The sequence below is a fragment of the Lygodium microphyllum genome, chromosome 29, assembly GCF_053477565.2.
Source record: "Lygodium microphyllum isolate KBCC chromosome 29, Lygodium_microphyllum_v1.1.10, whole genome shotgun sequence".
In the NCBI taxonomy this organism is placed as follows: domain Eukaryota; kingdom Viridiplantae; phylum Streptophyta; class Polypodiopsida; order Schizaeales; family Lygodiaceae; genus Lygodium; species Lygodium microphyllum.
The window spans coordinates 31,822,399-31,836,637 of record NC_141163.1 but is presented as its reverse complement, the minus strand read 5'-3'; positions in this window follow the sequence as shown (position 1 = coordinate 31,836,637).

Here is a 14,239-nt window from a genome sequence, read left to right as displayed (position 1 = left end):
CGAAAACTGGGAAGAAGGGAAAATAGCAAAAAAAAAGGCGCAGGATAAAAGAAGAAAAAGATAAAAGCAGAAAAAGGCGCCTTGACCGACAACCAATCCTTGAAAAATTCAAATGTTCGGACACGACCCTCAAGAAGCTTCGGTGTCGGGCCATGGCAACGAAAGAGGAAAAAGGCGCACCATTAAAATGCGGAAGTGCCCCGAATCTGTGTAAAAGAGTGCCAGGCTCGCTCTTGTGCAAAGTGTATGCATTAGTGGGAATAAGATAAATTAGAATGGTGGGAAATGGGAAAAAGGGCCTAGGCTACGGCCCGCCATGTAAAAGAGGGAAAAGGGGATGACCACCCAAAAAGGATTTAGGGTTTTGTATATAAAGTTGAAAAGTGAATGAGAAGCTCATTCTTTGGTGTGTGACAAAAAGAGTTTTCTTCTTCCTCTCTTCTTCTCTCCTTCTTGCTTATGTGTGCTCTTGAGAGAGGGAGTGTGAGAGTGTGAGGGAGTGAGTGTGTGTGAGAGTGAGGGATCAAGAGGGTGAAGCTCTTCACCATCTCCTCTTCTCTTCTTCCCTTCTCTTCTCTTCTCTTCTCTTGCGCGTGCGGCTATGGAGGATGGATCTTGGAGATGGAGGAGACTTGAGGATGCTTGAGCTAGCATCAAGAATCGTGGAGCTACCGGAGTGCAAAAGAGAGAAGGGTACTCGATCGGGCATCAAGGTAAGCTCACAACACTCGTAGGATCGATGACGCGTCGACTAGGTGAGACATAGCCATTAGAGCTCGCTTGGAACGCTTGAAACAATAAGCGGTCCGTGGGTCTTGGCGGTTGAGTGAAAGCTCCCACATTTTGGTTCCGTTTGCCGAGACCAACGGATTCAAGCTTGAGCACTTGCGCGCCTCACATCGAGCATCGAAGTAGGGTATTCATCCTCGAAACGGAGCTTGAGATAGGTAGGAAGTTGGGTGCTTTTAATCTTCAGAACAAGTAAGTATTTTGGGATATTTTGGTTGTTTGATGATTGGAAATCATGGAGGATCTACTTCAGTCTTTTGTCTTCGATTTTTGTTGCATTTAGCGTAGGTTAGAGTTAGGAAAGTGAGCCGGAAAAGGGTAGGGTTCACTATTTCAAAACAGGGCAAAACATGGAAAAATCGTGCAAATGTGCAAAATGCTTGCGAATGAGGCCTAAGATCGACAAGAGAGTGATTGGGGGCATCAACCCCACAGCTGAGAAGGCATATAAGAGCTAGGAGGCCAAAAGAGAGCTCATTTGTGCCATTTCAGTAAGAGAGAGAGAGAGAGAGAGAGCTAGAGAGCCCCAGGCCGTGTGATTCGATCGCATCACCGACGCACTCACCGACCCATTCAGGTATATGAATGCCTTCCTCAATCCCCCTAGATAGGATTTGGAGGGTTGTGCTTGGTATGATTGGGTAAATCCCAAGAATCGATTGAAATCGACATCGCGCTGTCTCCATCGCACCGCGTTCGGCCTGTCCGAGTGGTCGCTTCTGGGCCGAGTCCCAGAATCGGCCCTCGGCCCCTTTGCCATTCGGCCACTCGGCCCGAAATCCTAGTCGGCACTCAGACCGTTCGAGTCAAACCATCCGAGTAACCCTACTCGGACCGCGTCCGAGCCAGAACTTTTTGACCACGTGGCACATTCGGCCCTGCACCACTCGCCCCGTCCGAACGACTCGTCTGAGTCCCAAATTCGAAACTCAGCCACACTCGGGATTCGACCCTCGGACTCAACCCGTTTAAATTATCCTGTCCGAACCTACCATTCGGCCCGTCCAAATAAAAATTGTCCTAGTCAAATCTGGAGATTCGGGCCTTGACCCTGTGCCATTCGGCCCGTCCCAGTGACCCACTCGGACCCTGCAATTCGGACCAATTGGTCCGAGTGCAACTTTTTGTCAAATCTGTCAGAAAGTTGACCCGACCCGGCAAACACGCATTAGCGCAACTTGTCGAAACCCTTCGGGCATTCAGAACTTGATTCTAGCACACATGATAAGAGAAATTGTAGTACACAACCGCTTAGCAGTTAGTAGTAGACAGTGGAGGGACCCAAGGACTAGGACGCAAGCCGCTGAACCACAAGACCTGATCGATCGGAAGCGAACAAAGAAACATACAAGGAAACCCTAAACCTTGACTAAACGGCCGAAAAATGGACCTACAAGCCTATCAGGCCCGAAACGAGCGAGAGTGAGTAAGACGCCGAGGAATTGCTTGCGGCACTCACATTGAATTTTCGCACTTGAAGTACACTTAAGGAAACTGAAAGCCTGATTGGGCACAAGTGCAGAAGGAACAACACACTCACCGAGTAACCATAAATTGAGGTTGTATTCAATAATCGAAGGAACTCACTCAGATAAATCGCTCAAGGAACCCACCAATAGGAGAGGACCCAAGACATAGACAAACACGCGAAGCGCAGGGTAGAACCAAGCAAGGAGCGCCAACGACGAGGATCCGTCATGACTATTCGACCTAATTAACAGCACAGCGGGCGTAAGAATTCGACCATGACGGAAGAAAGCTCAGACCATCGGTCTAATGAGGAGCTCGATTTGAGTGTATTCCCAGATGCTATATAGCAGATGGTGAGCAGTTACGATGTGCACGCTCGGTACGAGCATCGGGGTAGGACAGCAGATGCAATCATTACAGACCTAGAGGAGGAGAGAAGGCTAGCCTGCAAGGCATTGCAAGGCATAGCTGATTATAATAGGGATCAACAGACTAGGAGCCAAAGGCAAAGCATGGAACTGATGAGGTGCAGCGAGTGTTGAACTTGGCTGGCCGGAACCAGACCATGAGAGAGCACTAGAGGGAGACCTGACGCTGAGCGAGCTCCTCATGAAACGGCTACTCGATAATACCGCAGTAGAGCATAGTGCCACCGCACTAGCGACCTCTCTGCTTGCAGGATTAGGGGCAAACCAGGGCTCAAAGAGCCACGTCAAAATACCGATTGTTGCCAAACAACTCGACAAGTAGTAGCCGCATGACGACCCATACAGCTTTGTCGAGTAGTTTGAGCAAATCTGCGAAGCCAACGGCCTCAACGACCAGACTCAACATTTGCAAGCATTTGGGCTTTGCTTAGGCAACAAGAGTAGGACGTGGTACACAAGCCTGGATGCCGTGGAGCAAGCCAACTTCAATAATCTCAAGGATCTCTTCATCAAGAGGTTCGCCGAGCCCGAATACTCCGATAACCTGCTAGTACGCTTGATGAATGTCAAGCAGAAAGAGAAGGAGGACATCCGCGACTACGTGACCCATGTGAGGAGTCTCTTTAAGAGAATCCCTCTAGGCGAGCGACTGACTGACAGAGCAGTTTCAACTGTATTCATTAGCGGAATTAGAGACGAGGAGTTATATAAGGCATTGACAGGCAATTCAAGCTTGCAACGGGACGTAGTGGTGGCTAGAGTTTTTGAGGAAGCCATCAAAGTCGATGACCAGCTGAAAGAGTGAAGATCTAGGAGCTCAACTCTAGAAGAGACTAACCCGTGAAGCTTGGAGAGAACGTCAGCCTCGGGTGAGCAGTCAAACCCATCATCCCAAGATAAGGGGAAGGCCACCGAGATAGACCAAGGCATGGCTGAGGTCAAGATGGAATTAGCCAAGATACAAGACATGTTGAGACGACCAACGCGCCCGCACATCCAGTGCGTATACTGTGGCGGAAACCACTTGCGAGCCGAGTGTCAAGACCCTAGGTCAATACCTTGCGCTAACTGCGGTAGGTTCGGCCACGATGCCGCACATTGCAGACTACCACGAAGACTTCCATACTCACAGCCCTACGGCCAGCCTTATCTAGCTAACAAGCCGTAGCCATTCTTCGGAAGGGGAGCCCCTTTGGCTCTACCCGCGCCTAATGATATGAAACCATCCGTCCCTAGAATGGACATAAATCCTGCAGGCATTCCTAGACCACCTAGTCCTTATGTGATCCACCCACCGAGCGACGCTCCAATACACTACATGGAGGAGCCGAATGACGAAGAGACCTACATATACCCTTACGTCTCGCATGACGTCGAGGGCAACGCAGTCCTCGTGGATTATCGACCCGTGTCGGTGATGGCATTAGGACGAGGACGGGGTAGAGGCCTAGGAGGGCAGCCACAGGATCTAGTCACTTGTTGGACTTGCGGCCACCCCGGTCATGTCTCATCACGCTGCCCTGAAAGAGAGCAGGAAAACAGGGACAAGGCTGACCAAAGGTGCGTAGAGTGCGGAATCACCCATCTTTTCATAGACTTCCCAAAGCGGAAGCCGTTCTCTAGCTCAGCTAATGTGCCATCCGTCCCATTGGGACTGTTTGGTGTCGAAAAACCCGATGGGGAGGCCACACCTATTCCCTTGCGAGTTATGACCCGAGCCCAAACGAAGCAGGCCGGCATCTCTTTGCCAGGACCTAGCAATATTGACGCTACCTCACTAGGAAAGAAAAGCCGCAGGCGGAAAAAGAAGAGATTGAAAGCTAAGGTCGCATTGAAGACCGAGAGTGCTACGTCTTTACCTATTGGGAAGAAAGTCTCAGATGCGGAGGCAGCGACTTTAGCCCCTAAGACAGCTGAAAAGGGAAGCGCTAAGATAGGGGAATACCCTCATCCAAAGCGACAATAAGAGGCCATAGAAAAGGTGAGGGAGTGGGTGAGGGAGGCTCAACGGCATCTCACAGAAGCTGAACCCATCATAGAGGACGAAATCGATGATCTCTCCAGCATAAGCATGCCAATGTCACCGCCTCAACCTAAGTCCGCTGAAGCCACTAAGCCACGAACAGTGCCTCTGAGACCAAGTCTAGACGCAACAGAGCCACAGATCAGCCGCAGCCATTGGCGCGGATAGTCAGGGCTAAAGGAAGGACGAGTATCTAACCACCTCTTGACCACTCTAGTGACCACCCCTGTAACACTTAGCCTGGGAGATCTGCTTAGGCAGCACCCTACCCTATGGCAAGACCTTAAGCAGTGGGTCGAGGGATCACAAGAGCAGGTTACGGCAGACCCTCAAGACCAGGATGCAGAAACGCAATTGCCAAGTCTGACGCTGCACTCCGTGCCTAGATCCTTGTACGTCAACACCTTTTGGGAGGGCTCTGAGATGCACGCAGTCCTGCCGGTCCTAGCCCTGGGTGACACAACAAGAAAGGGAATTGTAGACACGAGAGCCGGGGTTAGTGTGCTTAGCCACGCAGTGCTGCAGACTTGGGGAAACTCGCCTGTCGAAGCTGCTCGGTTTAATATCACGCTAGCAAATGGTATGAGAGTGAAGCCATTCGGGGTCTTGAAGAATTGGCCAGTGAAGATTGCGGGTGTCCAGTTCTCTGTTGACTTTATAGTCATGAAGGGAGTGGACTACGATGTCCTATTAGGCCGACCCTGGATGCGCAACGCTAGAGTCGTTGAAGATTGGGATAACGGCTTGATCTTCCTTGGCAATAGAGTTGACACCGTAAGAATAGAGATGGACACTTAGAAGACCTCACCAGTCGACCTAGACGCCATCTTTGCTATGCTCAAAGGGAACACTCAGGTCAGGAAGCCTTATGGGCCCTTGACTAACTATATCCCATGCCCAGAGGATGAGCGGGATTGGATGCACGTTCTCGCTACAATTGACCTTTCATTCTCAGACCATGAGGCATATGAGCAGGCCATCAAAATAATCACCAAGACAAATGAAGCACAATCTATACCAATCTACATGATGGCAGCAAGCCTCCATGGAAGGCCTAAGCCTGTTACCTTCCAAGTGACATCCAACAAAAGGTAACTCCAGGGGGTACTGGAACACCTAGCAGACTAGCTAGTGGGCAACCCGGCTGCCAACTTCAAATCGCTCCAGGATCTCTTAGAGGATCCTAAGTGGCAATGGACCAGGGTGCACGAGCTGAACCTCATGTATAACTGGGCCCTGATTCCAGACCAACGACACGGGGCATACCAAGCCCTAGGAGACGATGGGCAATCAAATGACAAGGATTCCTGCGATGAATACGAAGGCTGCCAATCCTTCAGTGATGAGAGCGAGGGTGAAGTGGATACCATAGAGTACGACATTGAAGGACGAGAAATTGAGCAGATACGCAAGCCGTAGAAAAGGCAGGCCCTTAGACTGGAGCAAGGAGTCATGCGCATGAAATGTGATCGTGCGTGGTTGGAATGTATGGGTACCATAGACCTTGAGCAAGCAGGCCTAGCCCAATCAGGGACGACATCAATACTTAGAACCGAATCGCCATCCGAATTGCGGCCACCAGGGGAGACCACCTCTTCCAGCGAAGATGAAGGGTTTGACTCTGAATCGGAAGTTACTTCGAATAGCGACCCAGAGATCCCTAGGCCACCCATGACCAGACGCACCAAGGGGGACTTACCCGTCCACGTGAGACGTAGACGGTCAAAGCAGGATAGGGCAAAGTACCCCAAAGATGCACGATCAGAAGAGCAGCGAAAGTCGCAGGACCTCCCTAAATGCTTCACTAAATTCAGAAAAGGGGATAGGGTAGTGGTTCTGCTAGGTGCCAAGCATTAAGGGCAGACGAGCGAACCAATCGAAGGACCAGCCAAGGTCAAGGAGGTAAACCTAGCCCTGGAAGGGGAGATACCCCGACCAGTGTTCATTGCCGATGACTTGACTGGTGAAGAAGAGTTGAGTCTTGTCGCTCTCTTGCGGGACTACATAGACATATTTGCCTGGTCCTTAGAAGAGGTACGGGGGGTAGATCCGAGTGTTGTGACTCACAACATACCCATGACGTTGGATGCAAGGCCGGTCAAGCAGCCACCGTACCCCATGAATCCAAAACACGCTCATGCTGTCAAAGAGGAAATCGACAAGTTGATGAGAGCTGGATTCATCTACGAAATTGAGCACACGGACTGGGTGTCACCCATAGTCATTGTGATGAAGAAGAATGGAAAAATTCGAGTGTGCGACAATTACAAGAAGGTGAACGCTGCTATAAAGAGAGACAACTATCCCTTGCAGTATACCGAGCACATGCTTGAGAGGGTGGCAGGCAAGGAAGCCTACAGTTTCCTGGATGGCTTCTCAGGGTACAACCAGGTGCAAGTACATCCTGCAGACAGGCACAAGACCGCCTTTGCCACTGAGTGGGGTGTCTTTGCGTACATAGTCATGCCCTTCAGGTTGACCAATGCCCTTGTCACTTTCCAACGCCTCATGTGCACCATCTTTAAAGACATGCTTCGCAAGGAGTTAGAGGTCTTTGTTGATGATCTGTGTGTCCATTTGACCTGGATCGAACACTTAAACAAACTCCGAGCAGTCTTTGAACGGTGCCACTTATATCGTCTCTCTTTGAACCCCTTAAAGTGCCAGTTCTAGGTGAAACACGGATGCATCTTAGGGCACGTAGTGTCAAAGAATGGTATTGCCCCACTGACTTTTCTAAAGTCAGAGTCATTGTGGATTTACCACCACCCGATAATTACAAGGGAGTTTAGTGCTTCTTAAGACAAACTGGATATTATCGACGCTTTGTACTAAATTACGCACTAATTGCTAGACCATTGTACAAGCTGTTGATAGTGTTGGAGTGGACTGAGGAATGCCAACGCGCATATGAGGAGTTGAAAAAGGCTCTCACTACTGCACCAATCTTACGAGCCCCAGACTGGAACATAGCATTTCATGTACACATAGACGCCTCTAAGTTTGCTATTGGAGCCGTGCTATGCCAGCCGGGCGAACATAATTTAGACTACCCGGTGAGTTTTGCCAGCAGGCAGCTCACAGAGACCGAGATGAACTATTCCATGATGGAAAGGGAAGGGTTGGCCATGGTATTTGTGGTAAAGAAATTCAGGCATTACCTGTTGGCCACTCCCTTTGTCTTCTTTGTTGACCATCAGGCCTTGTTGTATCTTGTGAATAAGCCTTGCGCTACGGGACGCATAGCTAGATGGTTACTCCTGCTACTGGAGTTCGACTTCTCTGTGGTTTTACGCAAAGGAAAGTAGCATTACATGGCTGACCACATGTCCCGCATACCCACAGGAGAAGCCGCTGGACAAGGCATACCTGATGATTTGTCGGATGCTCATCTCTTTAACCTGTCTAGCGAGAAAGAATTATTTAAAGCTGATCTGACGCCGTATTGGGCCGAAGACATAGTGCGAGTATTAGAGAACGGACTACCTGAGTGACCCATTGAGAAGGCCAGGCTGAGAAGGCTTATCCTGAAAATTTAGCCATACCAACTGATAGCCGGCCAACTCTACAGGTTGGGACAAGACGGTTTATTGCGCAGATGCGTATGTGAGCACGAGATGCACGATGCATTGAACGAAGCACATGTCTGAATCGCTGGAGGACACTTTAGCAGGGACACAACAGCCCGAAAGGTGCTACAATCTCAACTATGGTGGCCCACCCTCTTTCGTGATGCAGCTAAATTCGTAAAGCACTGCGATGAGTGCCAAAGGACCAAGGTGCCTGTGCGGAAGGACAAGATGGAGTTGACCCCTGTCATAGCCCGACAACCCTTTGAAAAATGGGGCATCGATTTTATTGGACCTATCAGTCCTGCGGCACAATATTCCCAAGCTCGCTACATCATAGTGGCAACCGACTATCTAAAGAAATGGGCAGAGGCACGAGCCATGAGGAAGAATGATGCTAGGACCACTGCAAAGTTCTTCTGGGAGAAGGCCGTTTCACGGTTTGGCTGTCCAATCGAACTTGTAAGCGACCAAGGTACACACTTCATTAATGAAGTGATTGCCCACTTGCTCTCTACCTTCCTAATAATTCATCAGAAGTCCTCTCCCTATTACCCTCAGGCTAATGGCCAAGCCGAATCCACAAATAAAATATTAGTCAACGTGCTTAGAAAAGTCGTGTCTACTTCAAGAAGGGAATGGGAAACAAGCTAATGGCGGCCTTGTGGGCCTATCGCACAGCTTATAAAACGGCTGTAGGACAGACGCCTTTTAGGCTGACGTATGGAACTGAAGCCATTTTGCCCTTAGAATTCTTCATCCCTAGCTTGAGGCTAGCAGTCCAGGAGCGTTGGGAGGGAAGAGAGGCTTGGACCAACCGCTTGGTGGAGCTAGAGCGCCCTGACTCCTCGCCACTCACTCTTTGATTTGTGAAAAGGCTCGATGAAAGATTTGGTTTGACAAGCATGTCAAGCAGCGAGACTTCGAACAAGGGGATCTTGTTCTGCTATACTCGGTAAAAAGACATAAACAGAAGATGAATTTTCGGGGGCTAGGGCCTTTCAGAGTACGCATGATTGGTAGAACTGGGAATGTTGAGTTGGAGACACTTGATGGTGAAGGAATAGGCTTTTTTAACGACAGTCGCGTAAAGAAGTACTATCCTCCTTCCCATCGATTACATGAGCCACCCATGCTAGAACCCCCACTGAACGTCCGCATGGCTACTGTAATCGACCTTACAGATCAGGACGAAGAAGCAGTGGCACCGGCGTATCTACGAATCACAGTCGCAGTAGGAGCGGTGTATTCTTTCGATGCCTTGATTGATGAAGGGGCCGACTACAATATCTTGACGCATGACCATTGGACACGCATTGGTCAACCGACGCTATAGCCCACTAATGCCAACCTCACCCCATTTGGGGGCACTTCTTATTCACTCTTGGGAAAGTGCAAGGTACTCGTTTCCATCGAGTTTGAAAGTTTACCAGCTTTCTTCCATGTGTTGCATGACACTAAAGGAGCCGGTAACGTGTCACTATTGGGTCGCACTTTCAAAAAGCAAATGAACTGTGATGTGGATTACAACCTAAACCGCATTCATCTTGCTATCGATAATGTCCGTATAGCGACGACTTTCAGCAAGGGCTGTCATGATTCCTCCACCATTACGAAGCCACCGGTAGAAATCCCTAGGACCACACTCCAGCCCAAGTCTAAACTGGAGAAACCTACCGCCTCGTGCCAGGCTCTCGACCCCAGGCCCAAACCCACCAAGAGTGATCACAAGGCCAAGGAGTCCAAGCTTATGTGGGTGCCAAAATGGCAGAAACCACATCTGGGTACACCACCCAAATGCAATCCTAACCGCCAAAATCATCAGTCGTCCTAGCTTGAGAGGCAGTCTAGACGCTATCGACGTAGACACACAACCACGCTGCGATGGATTCCCAAAGATCTCTTGCGGGCACATGGATACTACGAGGGAAACCCATGGATTTGGGTGCCTAAAAATGGCCAGCTAAAAACCTCATCTAGAAGCAATCTCACCCTAGTGAGGCAGGCTTGCACACGTGGTGCCCAGAACATAGTCAGCACGCCATTGCCAGCTGTGGCTAGTAAGTCTCAGCTTATCTATCGACCAAAGCAAACGCCGCAGGCCTTAAACCTACCTAATCCAGAGAACTTAAAAACCCCTATGATGACTGCTCACTCAGAACCCAGCACAACCCCCATGCCCCCAGAGCTTCCTACAACACCTCAAAGTGCTTCGGAGTGCAAAGCCCAACTTGTGACACCGATGACGGAGTCACCACTATCTAGTCCAGTTGCACCATCCCCACCAGCAGGTCTTAAACCTTCATATGCGATACGACCTTTCCTCTCCTTGGCTAAGGACCTTGCCACGACCTCTGGGGATGACTTAATAACCTGCATCAAGATGTTAGACGAAACTTTCACTACATTCGCTAGAAGTTTTGAGAGGCTAGACCTAGGCCTTTTTGACAGAACCCTTGCTTCGGAGGTTCGTGCATTACCATGCACTTGGGAAGGATACGAACTTATGACTACTAAATCCCCCAAAATCACTGTCGAACTGATAGCAAACGACAAAATCTCAAAGGAGCAAGCGGCCCTCAGACGCCTGGTCACTTCATATCGTAAGCCTCCTCGTTCTGTTCTTGAATACGAGATGCAAGAGCTCACGCAGATGGCAAGCTCGCCTTCCACGTTCTTGCAGCAGTGGTTTGCTCTGAGAATCCAATGGGAGAAAAAAGGTTGCCGAATAATGACCAATGCTGAGCAACGCAGGGCAGTTAAAACCATCAAATATGACCCCACTTATGTGGCACCTATCTCGTTTAGGGTTTTGGCCATAACCCGCAATCAGCATTTGGACGACCATGTACTCGCCCACCCCTATATTGACCAATTCCTCACCGAAGAGGAATTACATGTCGCCAGCCACCTTAATACTGGAGATCTCTTTCATGATGTCTTGACCTACATCTCCCAAGTCTCTATCCAACTAGCTGCTCTTGATTGTCATGCTCAACTGGAATACAATCCAAAATTCTACACGTGGCTTCTTCACACATAAAGTCCTACCCCAACAAGACCAACACCCTTCACCTTTTAACCCCCAATCCTAGGAAGGATTCTTCTCTCAATCGGAAGAGGAGGGGGTATATGGGTATGTATGTGGGGTATGTGGTGAAGGTGAAAAGAATCAGATAGAAAATGAATAAAAAGGGGGTGTGGTAAAGTAAAAGTAGTGAAAGGCATAAGCATTAGTATGAGAAAAATGGCTTCCAAAAATTCAGTCAAGAGTTTTTATTCTCGCATAAACAGCAAAGTGCTATGTGGAAAATACTAACGAAAGTTACGAATTATGGCAGGAGAAGAAAATGTCGCAGCAAGACCGCGCCCATCGACTCCCGTTCACTGACGAGGAAAGGGAGCTGTATTGCATCCAATTGGAGAATCGCGCCTTCGGCCAGCTCAAGTTCCGAACCATCCACAACATCGGAGTCGTGGTGGCGAAGGAGGAGGCAGCCAGGAGGGTAGTGGAGCAGTGCAACCTTACAAAGTACATTGAAAAATTCTCACAGGAGCCGGATCACTTTAAATGTGTAGAATTCCTCAGAACATACAATCCGGACCAGGAAGGTGGCATTGTAACAGTGGGCAACAGAAAGTTTTTAGCTCAACTAAAACCATTCAAAACCATCAAGAATCATTCAATAAGCTTCTCAACACTCTTAAACTCCTTCAATTATCACTCTATCCTCTCATACAGAAAGAAAACATAACAAAATAGAAGCTAAACAGAACCTATCAAACACTCAACATAACTTTTCATCATATCCTATCTCCACTAAAAGACATCATGAGCTTCTCAACCCTATTCAACCTTATCCAAAACACTCCCAAACACTTCCAAAATAATCAATCATAATATAAATTAGCCAAAAGTTAGCCAAAAATTTAACAAAAATAGCCCAAAACATAGTCATATCAACCCTCAACATATCCCCACACTTAATTGGGGAGCGTCCTTGTGACCTTAGAAAAAGAGAATAGAAGTTCAAAATATAGCTCAGCTTGAACTTCCACAGGAGTAACTTCAAGAAACACCATCCAAACACGACCCCAATATAAAACTTGCATCTAATAAAGAATTGTGAGATGAAAGGAAAATGCCTTTATCCCCATTAACACATCTTAGAAATAGAAAATTATAACAAACTTTTAAAGGATACAAGAGGTTGCTTTCCCAATAAGCATCCATCCATCAGATAGAATCACGAACCACCATCAATTAGGTTCTCGATCAATTCCATATTCATCTTCAACTTCACATAAGAAGGATAAAACACCATATATACATAATAGAACATACACATAACTCTCACATACACAAGACAATGCAGTCTAAATGGCACATGCTCCCAAAACATGGAGAGCAAAGAGAAACATTTTTATTAAAAAGATCAGTACAACTAAGAGAGTATCCACATGCTATGTAAGATGAAGATATCTTTTCTTGAACTTCATACTCAGCTTGAGACATTCAAGACTCTTATTCTCATCCAAAAAATGTAGAGACACATTTTGGGAAAATTGTAAACAACACATCCTTTCCAACATGATAATAAACCTAGTAGCAAAAGCTTGTGCAAAATAATACAAGACATCCATATGAGCAATAGTCACATACTCATTAGGATTAATTGTCAAGTTTAGAATACTCTTCTGAGTATTTAGATGAGACTACTGAGAGTGGAATTTTGGTGCCGAGAAGTGCTTAGAAATAGCTAAAAATTACAAATATCAAGGGAAAAATATTCAACGTCAAAGGCGGCGGCTCGATCTAGGACGATTTTAAGCATCAAAGTACTTTAAAGGCGCCCGAGCGACACTTGTTGATTTTTCATAAATTTTCAAATTGTCGTGCGGGTTGACAAGAGTTATCGGCCAATGTGGGATGTCAAGCTGGACGCCTAGGATTTTTTAGAGCTCAATTCGGAGTCCGGACGGGGAAATGGCCAAGAAACCGGTCAAGATGCAAAGGGGTGGACAAAATTTGGCCAAAATGGGCAAGTGACCCTTGGGAGCCCAAAATTTAAATGTAGCATGAAACTTTTGATGAAGGAGATGAGCAAAAAACGTGGAGAGAGGAGGTGCCAGGATGCGCCAAAAAATGCGCCTCCTCTCTCATCATGGCATGCACGCTGCAAACAACCATACCGAGTGATCATTGCCCTTCAATCCCCTCTGCCGGCTGGTCATATCGTCGTGCTTTGCTCCTCTGATGGTGGTCTCTATGAAGATCTCTGATTTCAGTATTTCTCTCTCCTCCCTCTCTCTCTTCTAAGGGCAGATTCATGTGGTGCGGAAGAAGAAGAAGAATAGATGACGGATGCTTGTCCAATGAAGACCGGATTGCTCAGTGGTTCAAGAGGAACGAAGATTGCTGATTGTGGACTGTCATGAGCATTAATGGCTGCTGGAAATCAGTCCCGAGACATGGCAAATAAAAACCCGCAACCCGCAAAGAACGGTAATTTCATTTTTACAAAGGAAATTGATGTTTTATGCAATTTGCTTCATGAATATTTGTTCCCATGGGATGATTATGCATTATGTTGTTATTTGCTATGAGTTTGATCAGTTTATACTCAGAAAATCAAAAAATCATAAGTGTTGTGATTGGAATTAATGGTGTAAAACCCGTAAAACAAGCGAAATAGGGAAAAATTGGGTGTTTTTGATATATAAATGGAAAATATAATAAGACACACCAACTAAATTTGTGTTTTTCCTGTAAATGAACCTAAGGGCCACAGCCCACAACTCATTTTGTATTTTTAGTTATTTAATATTGTAAAAAATACAAGAAAAATAGGAAAAATGGATAAAAAATAGGGGAAAGATGGATTTTGAGTAGCGAAAATTAAGGAAAAATAAGATTCATGTTTATGTATGTTTGGGGGGTCTAAAGCATGAGGTTTAGC